Source organism: Stomoxys calcitrans, chromosome 1, assembly GCF_963082655.1.
Source record: "Stomoxys calcitrans chromosome 1, idStoCalc2.1, whole genome shotgun sequence".
In the NCBI taxonomy this organism is placed as follows: domain Eukaryota; kingdom Metazoa; phylum Arthropoda; class Insecta; order Diptera; family Muscidae; genus Stomoxys; species Stomoxys calcitrans.
The window spans coordinates 125,255,452-125,278,361 of NC_081552.1; the positions used below are offsets into that span (position 1 = coordinate 125,255,452).

The window sequence follows — 22,910 nt, forward strand, 5'->3', positions numbered from 1 at the left end:
AACCGATCTCCTGAATTGATTTCTTGAGCATCTAGAGGGTGCATTTCTTATCCAATTTGGCTAAAATTACAGTTTCTTTTATGACCTCCAACATTTTTGTAAAGTAAAGTATCAATCGATCCATAACTGTTTATAGCCGCCATATAAACCGATTTCCCTATTGTATTTCTTGAGCCCTAGATATCGGAATTATTTTCCAATTTGGTGAAATTTTGCATACAATACAGATCATCCGATCTTACTTTTTAAGTATATACCGGAAACAATTCTAACCAAATTTTAAAAAACAAGTAATAACGCATTAAGTCGCGTCGCAATGGTAAATAATCAATTTCAGTATCAAACAGATGAAGAGTAGCTGGAAAGAGAAATCAACTGGATTCTTGATAAATCAAATAAAGTAAAAGCGTGCTAAGTTCGGCTGGTCCGAATCTTATATTTCCTCCACCATGGATCGAATTTTTCGAGTTCCTTTTCCGGTATCTCTTTTTTAGGCAAATAAAGGATAAGAGAAAAGAATTGCAAATTCGAATAGGAATTGCGCCCTTTAGAGGCTCAAGAAGTAAACTAGGGAGATAGGTTTATATGGAAGCTGTATTAGGCTATACACCGGTTCAGACCATATCTGACACGTATGTTAGAGGTCATGGGAGAAGCCGTTTTACAATATTTCAGCCAAATCGGATAATAATTGCGCCCTCTAGAGGCTCAAGAAGTCAAGATCATAGATCGGTCTATATGGCAGCTATATCAGGTTATGAACCGATTTTAACCATACTTAGCACAGCTGTTGGAAGTCATAAAAAACATCTTATGCCACATTTCAGCCACATCGGATTAGAATTACGCCCTCTAGTAGTTCATGAAGTCAAAATTCAAGATCGGTTTATATGGCTGCTATATCAGGTTATGGGCCGATTTGTACCGTACTTAGCACATGGTTTTGACATAGCTGCGATTATCGAGAGGAGAATCTCAGTAAGGAGTCAGGTGGCACTGGCTCTTAATTATATACTGAGTGCCAATGGTACTAGAGATAACAAGGCGAGTTATTAGCGCCTTCAAATAACCAATGACCAACATCAGCGTCCGTTCCCAGGTTCGGGGCGGCTGGAGGCGAGCGTCGTATCTTGGAACAAGCGGATCGCCACAACCATGGATACATGTGCAATCCCACAAAAACCCATTCAGTTGGGGCGCTGGGCCAGTAACCTGAACCCGGAAAACTATGAGACTTACTATGAGAAACGAAGAAATAGTAACAAGTAAAAGCGTGCTAAGTTCGGCCGGGCCGAATCTTATATACCCTCCACCATGGAGCGCATTTGCCGAGTTCTTTTCCCGGCATCTCTTCTTAGGCAAAAAATGATATAAGAAAAGAAAGAAAGAAAAATCAGCTATTAGAGCGATATCAAGATATGATCCGGTTTGCACCACAATTAAATTATATGTTGGAGACCTGTGTAAAATGTCAGCCAATTCGAATAAGAATTGCGCCCTTTGGGGGCTCAAAAAGTAAAATAGAGAGATCGATTTGTATGGGAGCTGTATCGGGCCATAGACCGATTCAGACCATAATAAAAATGTATGTTGATGGTCATGAGAGGATCCTTCGTACAAAATTTCAGGCAAATCGGATAAGAATTGCGCTTCCTAGAGGCCCAAGAAGTCAAGACCCAAGATCGGTTTATATTGCAGCTATATCAGGTTATGGACCGATGTGAACCATACTTGGCACAGTTATTGGATATCCTAACAGAACACGTCGTGCAAAATTTCATTCAAATCGGATAAGAATTGCGCACTCTAGAGGCTCAAGAAGTCAAGACCCAAGATCGGTTTATATGGCAGGTATAACAGGTTATACCCCGATGTGAACAATACTTGGCACAGTTGTTGGATATCATAACAAAACACTTCGTGCAAAATTTCATCCCAATTGGGTAAGAATTGCGCACTCTAGAGGCTCAAGAAGTCAAGACCCAAGATCGGTTATATGGCAGCTATATCAGGTTATGGACCGATGTAAACCATACTTGGCACAGTTATTGGATATCGTAGCAAAACACGTCGTGCAAAATTTCATTCCAATCGGATAAGAATTGCGCTCTCTAGAGGCTCAAGAAGTCAAGACCTAAGACCGGTTTATATGGCAGGTATATCAAAACATGGACCGATATGGCCCATTTACAATACCAACCGACCTACACTAATAAGAAGTATTTGTGCAAAATTTCAAGCGGCTAGCTTTACTCCTTCGGAAGTTAGCGTGCTTTCGACAGACAGACGGACGGACGGACGGACAGACGGACGGACATGGCTAGATCGACATAAAATTTCACGACGATCAAGAATATATATACTTTATAGGGTCTCAGACGAATATTTCGAGTAGTTACAATCAGAATGACGAAATTAGTATACCCCCCAGCTTATGGTGGAGGGTATAAAAACGGACCCCCACAACGTTGACGACCCACGCAACGAAAAAAGGACCATGATTTGCGGATCTGCACCTGGAATGTCCGCACTCTTTATAGAGAAGGTGCAGTAAATGCGCTGGCGGATGTATTAGCGAAGTACAAGGCAGATATTACCGCCTTATAGGAAGTGCGATGGACCAGAAATGGCGTCACTACAACACCAAACGGTGACGAACTATACTATAGCTGCCATAACACGAGGCATTAATTTGACTGTGGAGTTGTGGTTTGTCGGAGAATGAAACACCTTGTCTCCAGCTTTACTCCGGTGGATGAGAGGCTAGCCACAATACGCATAAAAGCCAAATTCTTCAACATCTGCCTTATTTGTGTCCATGCCCCGACGGAAGACAAAGACGAGCAGACCAAGGATATTTTCTACGAGCGCCTAGAAAGAGAATATGACCGCTGCCCCGCTCATGATATTAAAATTGTTCTGGGAGATTTTAATGCGAAAATAGGGAAGGACGACATTTTTGGTCCAGCAGTCGGAAAGTTTAGCCTCCACGAGATAACGTTCAGTAATGGGTTGAGGGTCATAGACTTCGCCGCCACCAGATTTCAACATAAAAATATTCACAAAGCCACATGGCTGTCACCCGATCAAAACACGAGGAACCAAATTGATCACGTTGTGATAGATGGAAGGCATTCATCCAGCGTGTTAGATGTACGATCGATCCTTGGAGCGAATATAGATTCGGATCATTACATTGTTGCAGCAAAGGTTCGCACCCGTTTGTACATGGCGAGCAAAGTACGATCTGACACAACAAATGGCAGCGGCATACTCCACTCGACTGACCCAACTGCTGGATGAAAGCACTCCTTGTTCCGATGATATAATGGCGCTGTGGCAAACTATTGCCCACTCCATGGAAAATGCCGCGAAGTCAGTACTTGGGTACCGGAAGCCTCCTCCAACAAACCCATGGTACGACCAAGAGTGTCGAGATGCTACAGAAGCCAAGAATGCTGTTAACTGACGCAGATAACATGCTGAGGATATGGAAAGAACATTTCACCTAACAGCTAGTGTCCAACGTTGGCGGCGAAGAGGAAACCGAAGAACCAATCCCTGATGATGGTATAGAATGTTTACCCCCTAGTAGCGGTGACCCGACTAAAGAACAACAAGGCAGCAGAAGCCGCTGAACTATTTAAGAGCGGAGGCGACACGCTGATAGGGCGTATGCACCAGATTTTCTGCGCAGTCTGGCTAGAATAACGCATACCCGATAATAGGAACCTCAACATACTATGTCCCGCACACAAGAAAGGAGACAAGACGGAATGTGCCAATTACAGAGGAATAAGTCTCCTCCTCATCGCATACAAGATACTCTCGAGCGTACCGTGTGAAAGATTAAAACCAAAAGTCAATGGGATAATTGGGCCCTATCAATGCGGCTTTTGACCTGGTAAGCCCACCCTGGACCAGATGTTCACACTGCGCCAAATCCTGGAAAAGACCCGAGGAGGACAAACACCACATACAACACCTACCATCTCTTTGTTGACTACAAAGCCCTGTAAAATTAATAAGACTCTGCTGGATGACACTTGCTAATACGCGATCCTCAGTAAGAATAGGAAAGAATCTCTCCGAACCATTTAATACCAAACGAGGTTTCAGACAAGGAGACAGCCTATCGTGTGATATCTTTAATATCCTGCTGGAGAAGATTATACGAGACACAGATGTGAATAGATATGGCACACTAATCACAAGAGAACACATGCTACTCGCCTATGCCGACGACATCGATATCACCATCGAATGACACCATTTTTGAGATTAAGCGAAGAATAATACTGGCAAACAGATGCTACTTTGGACCAAGGAAGCAGTTTAGAAACAAGGCCACCTCTCGATAGACGAAGGTTACACTATACAAGGCACTGATATTACCCATGCTGTTATATGGTTCTGAGGCATGGATACTTGTGAAAGCAGATATGGCAGTGCTTGGAGTATTTGAGAAAAAGATTCATCGTAAAATATATGGACCAGTTTGCGTTAATGGAGAATATAGGCGACGTATGAACCACGAGCTGTATGTGCTGTATGACGACGATAGCATAGTTACACGCATCAAAATACAACGGCTGCGTTAGCTAGGTCATGTTGTCAGAATGGATGAAGAAGCTCCATCAAAGAAGTCTTTTGAAGGCAAACACGGTGGTACACGCCAACCGGGAAGACCAAAAGCCCGATAGAAAGATCAAGTTGTGGGAGACACTTCGAAACTTGGTGTCAGAGATTTTAGAATGAGCGCAGAAGATCGAGGCGCTTGGAACGCTATTCTACGTTCGGCTATTGGAACAAATATTCTGTCATATCCAATTAAAGTAAAGTAAGGAACAAAATTATCATTCGAATATTTATTTTAGACAATTACAGAGCCTTTAGTGTAATAAAATAATACGGAATTGGTATGTGAATGTTACTTGACTTAAAGTATAGCAACATAAATGCATTATGTGAATCCCATATGATCTTTATCGGTCTATGAATTCGCTCGGAGGGTTAATGGTCATTTAAATTTGGATTTCAGATATACTCCATTCTTAAAAGACTTTATAAGAGCCCGATATTCTCATGGGGATTTTGGGAGCGGGAAGGGCCCGAGGTGGTTGGTGGGTTAAAGAAGTGGTGTGGACCCCCAGAAACATGGTACCGAAACTGTGTATCAAAAAATGCAGTACCCTATTTTCACCACAGGATCTTTGTGCGCCATAAGAGAAAATTGCCAAAATCAATCAACATTTACCATCTCTTTGTTGACCACAAAGCCGTTTTCGATACACCAATATGTTCAAAGATATTTCAAGCCATGTCTGAGTTTGGCATCCCTGCAAAATTAATAAGACTCTGCATGATGAGACTTGCTGGTACGCGTTCCTCAGTAAGAATAGGAAAGAATCTCTCCGAACCTTTCAAAACCAAACGAGGTTTCAGACAAGGAGACAGCCTATCGTGTGATCTCTTTAATGTCCTGCTGGAGAAGATTATACGAGATGCAGATGTGAATAGATATGGCACACTAATCACAAGAGAACACATGCTACTCGTCTATGCTGACGACATCGATATCATAGGTCGGTCACCGGAAGTAGTAACTGCAGCCTTTGAAAGAATCGAAAGAGAGTCAGTGAAACTGGGTCTGGCAGTAAATTGAGATAAGACGATAAGATAAGATAAGACATGGATGGTTTCAACTCCAAAAAAGCCTTGCACAACTGAGCAGATAGAGAAATTGGAGAAAGTTGGGAACCACAACTTTGATATAGTCAGTAACTTTATCTACCTCGGCACCGCCGTAACCGAAACGAATGACTCCAATTTTGAGGTTAAGCGAAGAATAATACTGGCAAACAGATGCTACTTTGGACTAAGTAAGCAGTTTATAAACAAGCCACCTCTCGACAGACGAAGATTACACTATACAAGACACTGATACTACCCGTGTTGTTATATGGTTCTGAAGCATGGGTGAAAGCAGTCGAGGCAGTGCTTGGGGTATTCGAGAGAAAGATTCTTTGAAAAATATATGTACCAGTTTGCGATAATGGAGAATATAGGCGACGTATCAACCATGAGCTGTATGACGACGATAGCATAATTACATGCATTAAAATACAACGTCTGCGTTGTCTAGGTCGTGTTGTCAGAATGGATGAAGAAGCAAAGAAGTCTTTTGAAGGGAATCACGGTGGTACACGCAAACCGGCAAGATCAAAAACCCGATAGAAAGATCAAGTGGTGGGAGACACCTCGAAACTTAGTGTCAGAGATTTTAGAATGAGCGCAGAAGATCGAGGCGCTTGGAACGCTATTCTAGGTTCAGCTAGTGGAACAAATATTCTGTCATAGCCAATTAAAAAAAAATTAAAACATGTACCGATATGGCCCATTTACAATCCCAACCGACCTAAACTAATAAGAAGTATTTGTGCAAAATTACAAGAGGTTAGCTTTATTCCTTCGAAAGTTAGCGTGCTTTCCACAGACAGACATGCAGACGGACATGGCTAGATCGACTTTAAATGTTATGACGATCAAGAATATATATACTTTATGTGGTCTTGTACGATTATTTCCAGAAGCTACAAACAGAATGACGAAATTAGTATACCTCCATCCTATGGTGGTGGGTATAAGAAAAATAAATCTGACCAAATTATAAAACCATTTGAAGAAAGAGGAGAAATTCCAGGAAGTGAAAAAAGTAGTGTGAATGACCCAACAATAGTAGGCAAACCACCGTTCATAAATATTGTAAGCATCCCAAGTTTTGATCAAATTATTGAGATTTTAAAATCTGCTGAAATTCAATAATGCAATATTACGCCATTTAACAATAATGTGTAAAAAATAAATACATCCTCTCCTGATGACTATAGAAAATTATCATTCAAACTAAATTCATTATAAACTGATGGCACACTTACGAAAATAAAGTCGATAGGCCGAAAAAGGCAATTATTCGTGGACTGCACCATACTGTTCGAAGAACGATATAATGGATAATCTTAAAAGTAAAGGATGCAATGCGATAAATGCTATTAATATACTGAAAAAGGAAGGGCTAGATAATTCAAACAAATATTCGTATAGACAGTTATCTTTATTTCGAGTAACATTGCATAAAGATGACAAAATTGAAGACATATAAAACATCACAAATATACTTAGTTTGAGGGGCAAAGTGGAAGCTCTCAAACTTCAAACAAGGGTTATTTCACAATGTAAATCACACAAATCACTACCAATGGGAAGCAAGGTGTGTAAAGTGTGCAGGATGACATGATACTGAAGATTGGAAAATGCCAAGATGTATAACTGCAAAGGCAACCATCCTGCAAGCTATAGACTGAGAGGTAGCGAAAGAATTACAAAAATTAAGAAATAAATTAAAATATAAGAAGCTGTGAAACACAACAACCGAACTCTTATGTACGGCAATATTCCACATAGCCGGTACTTGTGACATCACAAGTACGATGTATCTAAACCAAGATCTTTTTCAGAGGTGACAGTTTTAGCTGAAAAACTTAAAAAACTTAGAAAAAATTAACAGAAAGTTGGATTTCCAGACCGCAATAAATGAAAAACTAATAGAAAAGTTGTATGCTATGGCAATAGACATATACATTTTAAATGTTAAAATGTCAGTCCTACTTATTGCAGCTTGGAACTGCAATGGTTTGACAAACCACGTTCACGAAATAGAATATTTTCTTAGAACAGAAAGAATCGATATGCTTGTATTGTCTGAAAGCCATTTCGCAAAACAATCCTTTGTTAATTTTAAGGCTATAAATTGTACAAAGCTTTACATCCTTATAAGAAACGGAGGGAGGTGATTCCATACTTATAAAAGAAACATTCCAAATAGCTTGCGTGTCTATTAGTTTAAGGCAAAGTAAGTCTTTCAAAGTAGGATCATTATATTCACTACCACTACATTCGATCAATTCGGGACTGTACATGGATACCCTTAAAATTATTTGTAATCACTTTATTTTGGTTGGAGATTTCAACGCTAAAAACACACTGCGGGTATTCAGAATAACAACTACAACAAGTAAAAGCGTGCTAAGTTCGGCCGGGCCGAATCTTATATACCCTCCACCATGGATCGCATTTGTCGAGTTCTTTTCCCGGCATCTCTTCTTAGGCAAAAAAGGATATAAGAAAAGAGTTGCTCTGCTATTAAAACGATATCAAGATATAGTTCGGTTCGGACCACAATTAAATTCTATGTTGGAGACCTGTGTAAAATTTCAGCCAATTCGTATAAGAATTGCGCCCATTGGGGCTCACGAAGTAAAATAGAGAGAACGATTTATATGGGATCTGTATCGGGCTATAGACCGATTCAGACCATAATAAACACGTTTGTTGATGGTCATGAGAGGATTCGTCATGCAAAATTTCAGCCAAATCGGATAGGAATTGCGCCCTCTAAAAGCTCAAGAAGTCAAATCCCCAGATCTGTTTATATGACAGCAATATCAGGTTATGGACCGATTTCAACCATACTTGGCACAGTTGTTGGATATCACAACCAAATACTTCGTGCAAAAATTCATTCAAATCGGATAAGAATTGCGCCCTCTAGAGGCTCAAGAAGTCAAGACCCAAGATCGGTTTATATGGCAGCTATATCAGGTTATAGGCCGATTTGAATCATACTTGGCACAGTTGTTGGATATAATAACAAAACACGTCGTGCAAAATTTCATTCTGATCGGATAAGAATTGCGCACGCTAGAGGCTCAAGAAGTCAAGACCCAAGATCGGTTTATATTTAAGTGTGATCTTGGACAGGAAACTGAATTTTAAGTGTCACATTCGGGAGCGTACTGAGAAGGCTAGTCCACTGGCTCTACAGGAGCGTGATAAGACCAATACTTCCTTACGCCTCAGTAGTTTGGTGGACTGCTATGGAGAAAAAGTGCAACATAAGGACCATACAACAAGTTCAGAGAACATGTTGTCTTGGCATAGGCAAAAATTCATTCAAATCGGATAAGAATTGCGCCCTCTAGAGGCTCAAGAAGTCAAGACCCAAGATCGGTTTATATGGCAGCTATATCAGGTTATAGGCCGATTTGAATCATACTTGGCACAGTTGTTGGATATAATAACAAAACACGTCGTGCAAAATTTCATTCTGATCGGATAAGAATTGCGCACGCTAGAGGCTCAAGAAGTCAAGACCCAAGATCGGTTTATATGGCAGCTATATCAGGTTATGAACCGATTTGAACTATACTTGGCGCAGTTGTTGGGTATCATAACAAAACACGTCGTGCGAAATTCAATTCCATTCGGATAAGAATTGCGCCCTCTAGAGGCTCAAGAAATCAAGACCCAAGATCGGTTTATATGACAGCTATATCAAAACATGGACCGATATGGCCCATTTACAATACCAACCGACCTACACTAATAAGAAGTATTTGTGCAAAATTTGAAGCGGCTAGCTTTACTCCTTCGGAAGTTAGCGTGCTTTCGACAGACAGACGGACGGACAGACGGACGGACATGGCTAGATCGACATAAAATGTCACGACGATCAAGGATATATATACTTTATGGGGTCTCAGACGAATATTTCGAGTAGTTACAAACAGAATGACGAAATTAGTATACCCCCCATCTTATGGTGGAGGGTATAAAAAAAGACAGCTTTAGAAGGCATGGAAATCATTCAAGTATGAAATATATTCAGACAATGAAGCAACATCTGGCCAACAAAAAGGGAACTTGTACCTGACCTCAATGATTTTTTCATATTGAAAAATATTTTACAAAACTATGTATGTACAAGTTTAAAATTCAACATCACTATCGTCTTTCTCCAATAACAAACAAACAAAAAATCAAATTGGCATTTCTTCAACCCAAAATTAGAAATAAATATGTCTCTGAAAACGTCTTATCAAACTGAAGAAAATGTACTAAAGCTTATTGAAGCTATTCAATCCTCAGCTTGGGAGAGCACACCCGAACTAAATAAATCCGTAAGTAGCCATTTGTCTGAAAAACGAAAGACTAGAAAAACATGGCAAAAACAGAAAACACCACAAAATAAGAAAACATTAAACAGACTTGTCACGGAACTTAAAAATGCCATAAATTAAATTTTATATATATAAATCAATTTGTGTTTGTTTGTTTGTGTGTTCCTTATAGACTCAAAAACGGCTGAACCGATTTTCTTGAAATTTTCACAGATGGTGCATAATAATCCCGTGGTGAAAATAGGATACTACATTTTTTGATATCTGAAGGGGATCACGGAATCACGCCCTTACCCTAATTTTCAGAAACGCCAGATCCCGGAGATGGGTGGTGCGATTTAAGCGAAATTTTGTGTGCTCTCATATAGAACCCTAAAAATAAAAATTTGGATGAGGTACCCCATCCTGCTGCCCCACCCTAAAACTTACCAAACATATATTTAGACCAATCACGACAATATGGGACTCAAATGAAAGGTATTTAGGATAAGAAAACGTATCTGACATACAATTGTCGGACCAAGTGCTAGGGGGACCACCCCTAGCACCAAAAAACATGTAAATCGGACATATTTACCGACCATGACAATATGGGACTCAAATAAAAGGTATCTGAATGCAGAATACGAATCTGATATCCAAATATGGGACCAAGTGTTTGGGGGGCCGCCTCTCACCAAAAACATTTCCCAAAGGGCACAAATTTACGACCATAGCAATATGGGGCTCAAATGAAAGGTCTTTGGAATAAAGCACGAATTTGATATCAATATTCGGGAAAAGTGTCTATGGGGCCACGCCAACCCCACAACACAACAATAAGAGGGTTTGCAAAGTGGAACACCAATCCGATATATATTTTCAAGGCCAACTCACTGAGTGGCCGCCAATCCCCCAACACTCCCCCCATCTTTGCCGACTATGGAAATATGGGGCTCAAATTAATGGTATGTGGGAGTAGACCACGTATCTAATACCAACATTAGGAGCCAACTGTCGAGCGGACGTCCCACCACCATAACAGCCCCCAAATAGAACGTTTTTGCTCACCAAGACAATTTGGGTCTTAAAGAGAGTTAAAGAGAGAACTATATATTCATAGTTTTTAGGGTCAATACCCCAAACCGGACATATTTGCTGACTTTTGCAATAAGGAGTTTAAATGAGATTAGAAAACGAATTTGATTTCCAATTTTGAGGACAATGGCAATATGGGGTTCAAATAAATGATATATATTGGGTTGCCCAAAAAGTAATTGCGGATTTTTTAAAAGAAAGTAAATGCATTTTTAATAAAACTTAGAATGAACTTTAATCAAATATAATTTTTTACACTTTTTTTCTAAAGCAAGCTAAAAGTAACAGCTGATAACTGACAGAAGAAAGAATGCAATTACAGAGTCACACGCTGTGAAAAAATTTGTCAACGCCGACTATATGAAAAATCCGCAATTACTTTTTGGGCAACCCAATAGATATATGAGAATAAAGCACGCTGCTCATATATTTTCAGGGCTTAGAATTTGGCGGACCACCAAACTCCTCAAAACACTCCTAAATCAGGCATATTTACCGACCATGACAATGCAGGGCTTAAATGAAAGGAATTGGGGAAGAGCAAGAATTGATACCCTTTCTCGGGACCAATTTTCCGGTGGTCTACCATTTCCCAAAATACCCCACAAACAGCAATTTTTTAGTGACTATCGTAATATGGGGCTAAAAAAGCACCCCCAAAGGGAAAAAATTTTTCGACCATGCCAATATGTGGCTCAAATTAAAGTTATTTGAGATTAGAAAACGAATTTGATAAGCTTTTTTTGGGGCCATGGGGGGGGCAATTTATCACCACTCCTATGGGTCACCACCATAAATGACCTATTACGGATGCTGACTGAGGAGGGATTTGAAGCCGTTTGCGTAGCAGATATTTCTAAGGGATAAGGGTCCGAACGAGCTATACAGAAGGGCCGAAAATGTCTTGCATATGGCATATGACTGGGCTAGACCCAGAGGTATCAATGTTCATCCAGAGAAGACTGAAATATGTCTGTTCACGAGGAAGACGAAGGTGGGCCAATTTAACGCACCACGTTTCCTCAATAAGACGATTTCGATATCTGACAAGGTCAAATACTTAAGTGTGATCTTGGACAGGAAACTGAATTTTAAGTGTCACATTCGGGAGCGTACTGAGAAGGCTAGTCCACTGGCTCTACAGGAGCGTGATAAGACCAATACTTCCTTACGCCTCAGTAGTTTGGTGGACTGCTATGGAGAAAAAGTGCAACATAAGGACCATACAACAAGTTCAGAGAACATGTTGTCTTGGCATAGGCGGAGCTATGAGGACCACTCACACTATTGCACTGTAGACTATTCTAGATATCCAACCTATTGACATACAAATTAAGTGTGAGGCAGCCACTGCGGCTAAGAGACTTAAGGCGATGGGAGAATTGATTGAGAATGGGAGCAGCTCATACCATCGTGGTATAATCGAGGCGACGATAGTAAACCTGGAAGGAAGTGGAGAGGTTTCCGATCGGATACCTGAGATGAACTTTGAAGTCGAGTGCGAGGCACTGCTGCCATCGGCACAGTCTTGGATTGACGGAGCCCTAGTATTGCCATCTGGAAGATTATGTTACACGGATGGATCAAAGCTAGAGGACAGAGTGGGCGTTGGAGTTTACATTGGAAACCCAGGGACTGACGTCTGTTTTAGACTGCCTGACCATAATACGGTCCTGCAGGCGGAGATCCGGGCGATCACGGAATGCGCGAAGTGGTGTAGTGCTAACGCGATTGTGGATTGGCCGACAATTGTATACCCTCCACCATAGGATGGGGGTATACTAATTTCGTCATTCTGTTTGTAACATCTCGAAATATTCGACTGAGACCCCATAAAGTATATATATTCTTCATCGTCGCGACATTTTATGCCGATCTAGTCCGTTCGTCTGTCTGTCGAAAGCACGCTAACATCCGAAGGAGTAAATCGAGTTTTGTTATGATATCCAACAAATGTGCCAAGTATGGAGCAAATCGTTTTATAACCTGATATATATATATATATATATATATATATATGATATATATATATATATATATATATATATATATATATATATATATATATACCTGCCATATAAACCAATCTTGGGTCTTGACTTCTTGAGCCTCTAGAGTGCGCAATTCTTATCCGATTGGAATGAAATTTTGCACGTAGTATTTTGTTATGATATCCAACAACTGCTGAAATTTTGCATGACGTATTTTATTCTTACTTTCAACAACTGGGCCAAATAAAGTTCAAATCGGTCCATAACCTGATATAGCTGTCATATAACCAGATATGGGGACTTGACTTCTTGATCTTCTAGAGGGCGCAATTCCTATCCGATTTGGTTGAAATTTAGCATGACGTATTCTATTCTTTCTTTCAACAACTGTGTCAAATAAGGTTCAAATCGGTTCATAACCTGACATAGCTGCCATATAAACCGATCTGAGATCTTGACTACTTGAGCCTCTAGAGGTCGCAATTATTATCCGATTTGTCTGAAATTTTGTACGACGGAGTCTCTTATGACCATCAACATACGTTTTTATTATGGTCTGAATCGGTCTATAGCCCGATACAGCTCCCATATAAATCGATCTCTCTATTTTACTTCTTGAGCCACCAAAAGGGTACAATTTTTATTCGAATAGGCTGACATTTTACACTGGTCTCCAACATATAATTTAATTGTGGTCCAAACCGGACCATATCTTGATATCGCTCTAATAGCAGAGCAAATCTTTTCTTATATCCTTTTTTTGCCTAAGAAAAGATGCCGGGAAAACAACTCGACAAATGCGATCCATAGTGGAGGGTATATAAGATTCGGCCCGGCCGAACTTAGTACGCTTTTACTTGTTTTAATATCTAACTAGCTGATCCGGGCCGCTCCGCTGCGCCTTCTTTTACTTTATATTGAACAAAAGTTTCCTTGGAATATTTATTTTCGACAATTAAAGTTCTTTTAGTGAAATACCATGCTACGAAAATAGTATATCGCTTGACTAACAGTTTAACAATATAAGTGCCTTTATCTGAATTCCATATGATCTTTATTGGTCTACGAATTTAATTTTAGATGTAAGGTGTACTCCATTCCTAAAATACTTTATTGCAGCCCGATATTCTCACGATATCTGGTTTAGTGGTGTTTTCGGGTGAGAGGTGGTCCCCCTGATACTTGGCCCAGAAAAAATATCAGCATCGTGCTCTTCTCTCAAATACCATTTATTTAAACCCCATATTGCCATTGGCTTTAGAGGAGTTTACAGGATGAGGCGTCCCCCAAACACATGGCCCCAAAAAAAGCTTATCAAATTCGTTTTCTAATCTCAAATAACTTTAATTTGAGCCACATATTGGCATGGTCGAAAAATTTTTTCCCTTTGGGGGTGCTTTTTTAGCCCCATATTACGATAGTCACTAAAAAATTGCTGTTTGTGGGGTATTTTGGGAAATGGTAGACCACCGGAAAATTGGTCCCGAGAAAGGGTATCAATTCTTGCTCTTCCCCAATTCCTTTCATTTAAGCCCTGCATTGTCATGGTCGGTAAATATGCCTGATTTAGGAGTGTTTTGAGGAGTTTGGTGGTCCGCCAAATTCTAAGCCCTGAAAATATATGAGAATAAAGCACGCTGCTCATATATTTTCAGGGCTTAGAATTTGGCGGACCACCAAACTCCTCAAAACACTCCTAAATCAGGCATATTTACCGACCATGACAATGCAGGGCTTAAATGAAAGGAATTGGGGAAGAGCAAGAATTGATACCCTTTCTCGGGACCAATTTTCCGGTGGTCTACCATTTCCCAAAATACCCCACAAACAGCAATTTTTTAGTGACTATCGTAATATGGGGCTAAAAAAGCACCCCCAAAGGGAAAAAATTTTTCGACCATGCCAATATGTGGCTCAAATTAAAGTTATTTGAGATTAGAAAACGAATTTGATAAGCTTTTTTTGGGGCCATGTGTTTGGGGGACGCCTCATCCTGTAAACTCCTCTAAAGCCAATGGCAATATGGGGTTTAAATAAATGGTATTTGAGAGAAGAGCACGATGCTGATATTTTTTCTGGGCCAAGTATCAGGGGGACCACCTCTCACCCGAAAACACCACTAAACCAGATATCGTGAGAATATCGGGCTGCAATAAAGTATTTTAGGAATGGAGTACACCTTACATCTAAAATTAAATTCGTAGACCAATAAAGATCATATGGAATTCAGATAAAGGCACTTATATTGTTAAACTGTTAGTCAAGCGATATACTATTTTCGTAGCATGGTATTTCACTAAAAGAACTTTAATTGTCGAAAATAAATATTCCAAGGAAACTTTTGTTCAATATAAAGTAAAAGAAGGCGCAGCGGAGCGGCCCGGATCAGCTAGTTAGATATTAAAACAAGTAAAAGCGTACTAAGTTCGGCCGGGCCGAATCTTATATACCCTCCACTATGGATCGCATTTGTCGAGTTGTTTTCCCGGCATCTCTTCTTAGGTAAAAAAAGGATATAAGAAAAGATTTGCTCTGCTATTAGAGCGATATCAAGATATGGTCCGGTTTGGACCACAATTAAATTATATGTTGGAGACCAGTGTAAAATGTCAGCCTATTCGAATAAAAATTGTACCCTTTTGGTGGCTCAAGAAGTAAAATAGAGAGATCGATTTATATGGGAGCTGTATCGGGCTATAGACCGATTCAGACCATAATAAAAACGTATGTTGATGGTCATAAGAGACTCCGTCGTACAAAATTTCAGACAAATCGGATAATAATTGCGACCTCTAGAGGCTCAAGTAGTCAAGATCTCAGATCGGTTTATATGGCAGCTATGTCAGGTTATGAACCGATTTGAACCTTATTTGACACAGTTGTTGAAAGAAAGAATAGAATACGTCATGCTAAATTTCAACCAAATCGGATAGGAATTGCGCCCTCTAGAAGATCAAGAAGTCAAGTCCCCATATCTGGTTATATGACAGCTATATCAGGTTATGGACCGATTTGAACTTTATTTGGCCCAGTTGTTGAAAGTAAGAATAAAATACGTCATGCAAAATTTCAGCAGTTGTTGGATATCATAACAAAATACTACGTGCAAAATTTCATTCCAATCGGATAAGAATTGCGCACTCTAGAGGCTCAAGAAGTCAAGACCCAAGATTGGTTTATATGGCAGGTATATATATATATATATATATATATATATATATATATATATATATATATATATATATCATATCATATATATATATATATATATATATATATATATATATATCAGGTTATAAAACGATTTGCTCCATACTTGGCACATTTGTTGGATATCATAACAAAACTCGATTTACTCCTTCGGATGTTAGCGTGCTTTCGACAGACAGACGAACGGACGGACGGACGGACGGACATGGCTAGATCGGCATAAAATGTCGCGACGATGAAGAATATATATACTTTATGGGGTCTCAGTCGAATATTTCGAGATGTTACAAACAGAATGACGAAATTAGTATACCCCCATCCTATGGTGGAGGGTATACAATTGTCGGCCAATCCACAATCGCGTTAGCACTACACCACTTCGCGCATTCCGTGATCGCCCGGATCTCCGCCTGCAGGACCGTATTATGGTCAGGCAGTCTAAAACAGACGTCAGTCCCTGGGTTTCCAATGTAAACTCCAACGCCCACTCTGTCCTCTAGCTTTGATCCATCCGTGTAACATAATCTTCCAGATGGCAATACTAGGGCTCCGTCAATCCAAGACTGTGCCGATGGCAGCAGTGCCTCGCACTCGACTTCAAAGTTCATCTCAGGTATCCGATCGGAAACCTCTCCACTTCCTTCCAGGTTTACTATCGTCGCCTCGATTATACCACGATGGTATGAGCTGCTCCCATTCTCAATCAATTCTCCCATCGCCTTAAGTCTCTTAGCCGCAGTGGCTGCCTCACACTTAATTTGTATGTCAATAGGTTGGATATCTAGAATAGTCTACAGTGCAATAGTGTGAGTGGTCCTCATAGCTCCGCCTATGCCAAGACAACATGTTCTCTGAACTTGTTGTATGGTCCTTATGTTGCACTTTTTCTCCATAGCAGTCCACCAAACTACTGAGGCGTAAGGAAGTATTGGTCTTATCACGCTCCTGTAGAGCCAGTGGACTAGCCTTCTCAGTACGCTCCCGAATGTGACACTTAAAATTCAGTTTCCTGTCCAAGATCACACTTAAGTATTTGACCTTGTCAGATATCGAAATCGTCTTATTGAGGAAACGTGGTGCGTTAAATTGGCCCACCTTCGTCTTCCTCGTGAACAGACATATTTCAGTCTTCTCTGGATGAACATTGATACCTCTGGGTCTAGCCCAGTCATATGCCATATGCAAGACATTTTCGGCCCTTCTGTATAGCTCGTTCGGACCCTTATCCCTTAGAAATATCTGCTACGCAAACGGCTTCAAATCCCTCCTCAGTCAGCATCCGTAATAGGTCATTTATGGTGGTGACCCATAGGAGTGGTGATAAATTGCCCCCCCTGTGGCGTGTCCTGTGTGACTTTCTCCCTTATATTTATACAACGTGACACACAATTTATCCACCTTATGCCATGGGACACAATTTATCCACCTGTTTCTCAGCATATGATATATCCAGTCTCTAAAGACCGGGTCCACCAGTACTGGTCTAAGGATTGGATCAGTATGTCGCTCCGCACATTGTTAAAAGCCCCCTCGATGTCAATGCATACCGCCAGTGTGTACGTTTTGGCATCGAACGATTCTTCTTCTGCATAAAATCACAACCTCGTGCAGGGCAGTCTCTACCGATCTTCCCATGACATAGGCATTTGTATTTGAGCAGTTCGCTGGATGTCCTATTCTTTATCATGGTGTTCACAATACTTTCCATGGTTTTGACGGAAGGCTTATGGATCTGTAGGCCTTTGGTGTCGCATAACTTGCCTTGCCGGGCTTAGATATAAACACCACCCATACCTCCTGCCAGGCTTTCGGAGTAAATGAAAAACCTAGGCACGCTGTGAAAATTTTGGTCAGACGAGGCGCCAGATAGTCTTCCTCTTTCTGTAGTAACGCCGGAAATATCCCATCAGGTCCTGGTGAGTTAAATGGTTTGAAGCTCCTCAAGGATTCCTTCACCATAAATTCCGTTGTTATAAACCTTCGATCAACGTCATTATTCCAAGATTCCGGTGTCTCCGTGAGTCCATTCGTATCCCGTGGGAAATGGGTTTTCATCAAAGCCTCAACATGTCCGCCGTTGTCTCTTCTCTCACTCCCATATCGTCTTCTAAAGTTTCAGTTTGGACATGGGTTTTTGAGAGAGAAAAAGCTCTATTAAAAAGTCTTCGGACCTCTTTCCCAATATTGCGAATCTCCCCGATCATCCATTGTATTTCTTGGGCCGATTTCCTTTCCCGAAAAGGAAAACCATCTTCGAAGATCCCCACCAGTGCAGTCATAATCCTGTTGACATTGTCGTCAATCTCTTCTATGCTTAGACAATTTAAATTATCTTGCCCAAGTCTTCTTCTGAGTAGCCTTCCGAATTTTGTCCAATTGGTCTTCAACTTATTCCGGAAGCTTATCGGATTCGGCGCTGGCCGTGCTATTCTAAACCTAATTTAGCGATGGTCAGAGAAAGAGTGTTCCATGGAGACCCTCCAATCCTGAACCTCATCGATCAGAGTTTCGGAACATATCGTCACATTTAATACCTTCTCCCTAATCCTATTAACAAAGGTAGCAGTGTTACCAATAATAAGTGTTATTAGGTTGTTAGTATTCAAGAACTCTGCCAGGGCTTGGCCCCGCTTATTAATGTTGGTGCTACCCCACGAAATGTGGTGAGAGTTCGCATCGCACCCTATTAGTATCTCGTTTCCTGTCTGTTTTGCTTTCCTCACCAGCCGTTGCAGCTCCAACGTGGGTGGCGGTGTCGGAGAGTCGAAATGCAGGTAAAGTGATGCCAGATATGCTCCACCATCTCCCTGTCTCACCACTCTTGACAACTCTGGGGAAAATTCAAAATTCAAATTTCTATGACAAATAACGTCGGCCGAGTACAGTGATAGCATAGAATAATTGGTAGTTGATATAGTTTAATCCAGAGGCTTTGTTCCGGGTCGTCCATGGCTCCTGAATTAAGGCAATATGAGTCTTGCCCTTGCTGATTTTCTCCATCAGAGCATGTGTAGCAGTCTCGCTCCGGCGGAGGTTTATCGGGATTACCTCAATCATTGGTAGGTGATGATCTCATCGTCAGCTCCCTGTTCTTAAGACTTCATTGACTTTCCTGTCACTGCACTGCCTGATGTCATGGTTTTAGGTTCATTGCCTTCTTCCGACTTTTTATAAGGTCGGTAATGGTTCCATCGTCGGGTCCCTGTTCGTTAATCTATATTGGGTTTCCATTCCCTGTTCTGCCTGGTGTTTCAATACTAGGATCTTTGCCTACCTTAGCCTTCCAAATCTTAAGCAAATGGGCTTCTTGAGAGTAGGTGATGGTACCATCATCGGCTTCCTGTTCGTTGGGTTGCATTGAGTCTCCTATAGCTGCGCTGCCTAATGTTTCAATATTAGGATCTTTACCTATCCCAGTATTCTGAATCTCTATGTCGGTGATGGGTTCGTCGTCGGGTACCTGTTTGTTAGGCTTTGTTGAGTCTCTCGCCACTGCACTGCCTGATATTTTAGTATTAGGATCATTGCTTCTCCTAGTCTTTCCAATATTGAGAGATGCCGTGATTGTCTTGTTGTCGGCCCTTTGTTTGTTGGGCGGTGTTGAGCCTGGTATCGCAAAATGAAAATTTCTACCTAACCTAGTCTTCCCAATCTTGAAAAAAAAACAGCTTTGCTCCCATAGTGCGCCATGCCTTTAGTCTTAGCCAAACTTGTCATGGAGACTTGATCAATGCTAAACACAAAGAGAGTTCCTTCCTCCTTCTCCTCCCTGTGGAAGACCTCCCACTTCTCTGTGACCAAACCTTCGTTTTGCTTGCCCAAGAATCCCAACATACATTCCGTCGCAAATTTACTGCCCCATCCCTTGATAAAGACCGTAGCCTTTGTGAGCTGGGGGATATCCACCTGTCTCACAAGCTCGAGCTTTACGCCCTCCCAGAGAGCGTGAATACCTCTGACGAGCTGTTTGACGGTATCAATACATTCCGCCGACGCAAAGCGCAACGCATAGATGTTCCCTCTAAATTCGCAGCTCATCATTTGTATTGGTGGACCCTCTACAGAGTTCCACACATGTTAAAAAATCCGATCGTTAAACAGATCCTCCCCTTGAAACCGGTGATCTGGTGGAATCCTACCGGATGCACAGTCGATATTGATGACTGCATAAGTCAGCTCATCTCTGTTGTGCTTCCTTGCCACTCTGGCGAAGAGGGAGCTCCTTACCATTCTCAGCGACCATCTTCCCCTTCCGTGATGGCTGTGGCCTTTTGGAAGTCACAGTCATCCATGAAGACTCAGGGGTCGTGCGCGCTTCCTTCGTTCCTATTCCAACATTGTCTGCCTCCGCAGGACACAGTCTGGAGTCTCCATTGCGGGATGGCTAGCTTGATTTTCGCAGAGTACTTGAAAGCGGGGAGCTCTTTTTCTTCTTCAGTATTTTAGCAGTGTTATGCTCTTCGTGATATCTGATTCTTTTTCCAGCTTTCGTAGAAGTGGCTGGAATGTGAGTTCTATCCCTTCCAGCATCCTGCACTTTTGCCCGATTACGCTGCCGCTACATACTCCTCTGTCTCCTTCGTTCATCCTGATGCCCTCATCTCTCGATTTGGCTTCGATGACTGTTTCATTGGCACAGTCACTGTCTGAATCCGAGTCAGAAACTCCACCTTTACATAAAGGGTGGATGCGAACTGTGCATCTCTCTGGTTTATCCGTCTCTCCCTCATTTATTAATCTGACGACTAGTTGTGCGCTCAGTTGTAATATATAAAATGAAAAAAAAAGATGAATATCATCCATTTGAAAATTGAGTCTGAATATCGTCTTTGTAGAATTTTTTCAATGTCCTGATGAGACCTACCAGAAATTTTGAATGATTACGTACAACATATTATACAACCAATTTTGAGAGCAGTGATCTTCTTCGTCGTATATCAATTCAACATTCTATAATATCATAAACATATCTGAGAATCGACACACATTAGAAAGAAATATTATATTGCATTTAAACAGTTAGTTTTTATGTATTTTGTTGTATATATTTTACGTTATTTAATAAGTATTTATATATGTATATAGTAATCTGTATTTGTTATCTATAGACTTAATAAAAAAATTCGTATGAAACGTGAAAAGTATTGCTCAAAATTATTTACATTTTTTTTAATGGTCCCAGGCTTTCAAAAAAAGAATAATTTTTGAGTCAATTTTGAGCCTCTCCTAGTTGTCGGCGACACCGTCTGTAGAGTATTACAAATAATATTATTTATATACATACATCTTTGAAATGAATCGTAGTAAATAACAATCTAAGCATGTGTTATCTTCCTAAGCGCCCAAGTCAATATAATCTATAAATGGATAATAAAATATTAAAATAATTCTGCATTATACTATTTCAGCGCAAAATTTCTCAGAATAAATTTGTTTAACTTTAAAATTATAGCAAAATTACATTTTATGTCGCTATACAAATCATATTTCTAATTTTCTTGAAATATTTTTATACCCTCCACCATAAGATGGGGGGTATACTAATATCGTCATTCTGTTTGTAACTACGCGAAATATTCGTCTGAGACCCCATAAAGTATATATATTCTTGATCGTCGCGACATTTTATGTGGATCTAGCCATGTCCGTCCGTCTGTCCGTCCGTCCGTCCGTCTGTCTGTCGAAAGCACGCTAACTTCCGAAGGAGTAAAGCTAGCCGCTTGAAATTTTGCACAAATACTTGTTATTAGTGTAGGTCGGTTGGTATTGTAAATGGGCAATATCGGTCCATGTTTTGATATACCTGCCATATAAACCGATCTTGGGTCTTGACTTCTTGAGCCTCTAGAGTGCGCAATTCTTATCCGATTGGGATGAAATTTAGCAAAACGTGTTTCGATATTATATCCAACAACTGTGCCAGGTATGGTTTAAATCGGTCTATAACCTGATACAGCTGCCATATAAACCGATCTTGGGTCTTGACTTCTTGAGCCTCTAGAGTGCGCAATTCTTATCCGATTAGGATGAAATTTTGCACGACGTGTTTTGTTATGATATCCAACAACTGTGCCAAGTATGGTTTAAATCGGTCAATAACCTGATATAGCTGCCATATAAACCGATCTTGGGTCTTGACTTCTTGAGCCTCTAGAGGGCGCAATTCTTATCCGCTTTGCCTGAAATTATGTAGTACGGATCCTCTCATGACCAGCAAAATAGGTGCTTATTATGATCTGAATCGGTCTATAGCCCGATACAGCTCCCATATAAATCGATCTCTCTATTTTACTTCTTGAGGCCCCAAAGGGCGCAATTCTTATTCGAATTGGCTGACATTTTACACAGGTCTCCAACATATAATAATAGCAGAGCAAATCTTTTCTTATATGATTTTTTGCCTAAGAAGAGATGCCGGGAGAAGAACTCGGCAAATGCGATCCATGGTGGAGGGTAAGTAAGATTCGGCCCGGCCGAACTTAGCACGCTTTTTCTTGTTTTGTCTAGCCACGCCACTTTGTGTGTGTATGTGATAAAAGCTAGACATATAGTTCACTCATTCGCACTTCTTTCCGCATTACATATGTGTGAAATAATCTTGGACAATTCACAA

The 22,910-nt window shown here is 40.6% G+C and overlaps 1 protein-coding gene and 1 long non-coding RNA gene across 2 annotated transcripts in view; one reads left to right on the top strand and one right to left on the bottom strand.

Moving 5' to 3' along the window:
- Window positions 1–22,910, bottom strand: part of LOC106095163 (MOXD1 homolog 2-like) — a 600,098-nt gene that overhangs the window by 281,677 nt on the left and 295,511 nt on the right. The window lies entirely within an intron of this gene.
- LOC131994104 (uncharacterized) lies at window positions 9,871–21,260 on the top strand. Its single transcript, XR_009396440.1, has 3 exons — window positions 9,871–10,019; window positions 10,192–10,496; window positions 21,133–21,260. It is a non-coding gene; the product is annotated as an uncharacterized LOC131994104 (long non-coding RNA).